The sequence below is a fragment of the Nerophis ophidion genome, linkage group LG18 (genome assembly GCF_033978795.1).
Source record: "Nerophis ophidion isolate RoL-2023_Sa linkage group LG18, RoL_Noph_v1.0, whole genome shotgun sequence".
NCBI classification, from domain to species: domain Eukaryota; kingdom Metazoa; phylum Chordata; class Actinopteri; order Syngnathiformes; family Syngnathidae; genus Nerophis; species Nerophis ophidion.
Genome location: NC_084628.1, coordinates 48,667,749 through 48,671,374, shown reverse-complemented (window position 1 = coordinate 48,671,374; position 3,626 = coordinate 48,667,749).

Genomic DNA, 3,626 nt, shown 5'->3' with positions numbered 1-3,626 from the left:
GTGTGTGTGTGTGTGTGTGTGTGTGTGTGTGTGTGTGTGTGTGGCATTGGTGGCGGAGCAAGGGTGAGGTGTCTTGCCCAAGGGAAGCTGGAATCAAACCTGAAACCCTCAGGTTGCTGTACCCACTGAGACACTGCTCCAGTAAACCATGAAGAAACGTGCTCATTTAGATAAAGCAATAATTGTAATTATTCTGGAACATGTTGAACCAACAGCCACACATTCCTGAGGATGGAGAGTAAAGTGGAGGCACGTTAGCCTACCAGCTAAAAGCCACAGACTATCAACTCATCTTCCAGCGGAGCTTTGACAGCATCAAAGAGGGAGGTTTATATATGCCAATATAGTGTATATATATATATATATATATATATATATATATGTATATATATGTATGTATATACACATATATATATACATATATACATATATGTATATATATATATATATATATATATATACATATGTATATATACACACACATATATATATATATATATATGTATGTATATATACATATATATACATATATATATATATGTATATATACATATATATATATATATGTGTATATATATATATATATATGTGTGTGTGTATATATAATACATATATATATATATATATATATATATATATATATATATATGTATATATATATATATATAAGTATATATATATATATATATATACATATATATATATATATATATATATATATATACATATATATATATATATATATATATATGTATATATATATATATATATATATATATATATATGTATATATATATATATATATATATATATATATGTATATTTACAGTGCTGTCTAGGTGGAACTGAAGGCCAGTTCTAAGAACCCAAAACTTGGATTGTGGTGACAACAGTGAGGGGCCAATGTGACTTTTTCATGGGGCCAAAAACTGATTATGACTACAAGAACATCTCAGCATATTTGGAACAGCCCAGTGTATGATGCAGTGTATGATGCAGTGTCTGATACAGTGTATGATACAGTGTATGATCCAGTGTGTGATGCAGTGTATGATACAGTGTATGATCCAGTGTGTGATGCAGTGTATGATACAGTGTATGATGCCGTGTATGATACAGTGTATGATCCAGTGTGTGATGCAGTGTATGATACAGTGTATGATGCCGTGTATGATACAGTGTATGACCCAGTGTATGATGCAGTGTGTGATGCAGTGCATGATGCAGTGTATGATGAAGCGTATGACCCAGTGTCTGATCCAGTGTATGATCCAGTGTGTGATGCAGTGTATGATGCAGTGTATGTGTCAGTGTATGAAGCAGTGTATGATCCAGTGTATGATGAAGCGTATGACCCAGTGTATGATCCAGTGTATGATCCAGTGTGTGATGCAGTGTATGATGCAGTGTATGATCCAGTGTATGATGAAGCGTATGACCCAGTGTCTGATCCAGTGCATGATCCAGTGTATGATCCAGTATGTTATGCAGTGTATGATGCAGTGTATGTGTCAGTGTATGAAGCAGTGTATGATGCAGTGTATGATGCAGTGTATGATCCAGTGTATGATGCAGTTTATGATGCAGTGTGTGATCCAGTGTATGATACAGTGTGTGATGCAGTGTGCGATGCAGTGTATGATACAGTGTGTGATGCAGTGTATGATGCAGTGTATGATCCAGTGTATGATGCAGTGTATGATACAGTGTGTGATGCAGTGTATGATACAGTGTATGATGCAGTGTATGATGCAGTGTATGATGCTTGGTCTTGTATTATTTTGTGCAGGTGGTCATAATAGTTTCATGTTTGCTATTTCTTGTCTTCCACGAGTGAAAGCGATGAAGCACATGAAGTGGACTGTGTGAGTCCTTGCTAGTTCTTGTGTGCTTTTAAATGCTTGAATAAGTGATCTGCTAATGAATAGTTGATGGGCGTGCAGGAGGAAAGGGAGCCAAGGTATTAGAGCACAATGCATCTTAGAGAGAAGTTAATTGAATTCAATTAGCCGTCTTTCTGGAGGCTCCTCGTGCACTCAGTGAGGATGTCGGCTGAAATCTGTCAAGGTGGTTTTTAGCTCTTCTTTCAGGCTCTGGACTTTATAAGAAGTAGTGTGGACATGTTCTTCTGGAACACTTCAGTATTCACTCGGTGAGGTCCGCTGCTAAGACAATAGAGGTGCACGCGGTGAGGAGGGGGCTTCTTTTACAGCCCGTCTGAGTGAAATGTGACGGGCCAGATAAGATTGTCTTTGCCATAAAGCGTCCTGTCAGATCCCTGCTGGATTTCAGCACTCGTACTTTTATCCCCGGTAAGCAAAGGAGGGAAATAACATGTCATTGTTTACGTTTTGATGGAGACTTTACTCCTTTGTCCACCTGATTCACTGCCAAGGTGTTCACTCCACACCACGGATTTATTCCTGCATGTGTCTTAAGTGGTAGAAGCTGGGGATCGAACCAGGAACCCTCAGGTTGTTGGCACGGCCACGCTCCAAAGCACACTGCGCCATCCCCGTCGCCGTTTCATTTGCACAATCCCAAAGAAACAGGAATTTATGTGATGTCACACCACACTAGTAGTATAATACAGTCATAGCCATAATAAGTCCATCCATCCATTTTCTACCGCTTATTCCCTTTGGGGTCACGAGGGGCGCTGGTGCCTATCTCAACTACAATCAGGTGGAAGGCAGGGTATACCCTGGACAAGTCGCCACCTCATCGCATGGGCATAATAAGTCATTTTCCTTATTAGTGCGGTACACAGGTGTAATACACTTCTTCACCACAGGTGGCAGTAATGACTACACAGGTGTAATACACTTCTTCACCACAGGAGGCAGTAATGACTACACAGGTGTAATACACTTCTTCACCACAGGTGGCAGTAATGACTACACAGGTGTAATACACTTCTTCACCACAGGTGGCAGTAATGACTACATAGGTGTAATACACTTCTTCACCACAGGTGGCAGTAATGACTACACAGGTGTAATACACTTCTTCACCACAGGTGGCAGTAATGACTACACAGGTGTAATACACTTCTTCACCACAGGTGGCAGTAATGACTACCTCAAGCAAACAAAAGAAGTCTGGAGTAAAGTCAAAGGCAAGGTTCTCAAATTCAAAAATTCTGACTAAAGTGGTGAAACTGTAATCTCATTTGCATTTAAACTGGAATAGGATTAACCAACCATTTACTACGGTTTGTCCCTCTTGGTGTCGCAGGTGTGCCTGGAGCCTATCCCAGTTGCATTCGGCGGAAGGCGGGGTACACCCTGGACAAGTCGCCAACTCATCACAGGGTGGACACAGACAACATTTGCACATTTAGTGTTGCCAAGCAGGTGGGAGGGGCCTATCCCCAGGTGCTTGTCTTTAGAGGTGGGAGGGGCCTATCCCCAGGTGCATGTCTTTGAAGGTGGGAGGGGCCTATCCCCAGGTGCATGTCCTTGGAGGTGGGAGCGGCGTATTCCCAGGTGCATGTCTTTAGAGGTGGGAGGAGCCTATCCCCAGGTGCATATTTTAGGAGGTGGGAGGGGCGTATCCCCAGGTGCATGAGTTTGAAGGTGGGAGGGGCCTATCCCCAGGTGCATGTCCTTGGAGGTGGGAGCGGC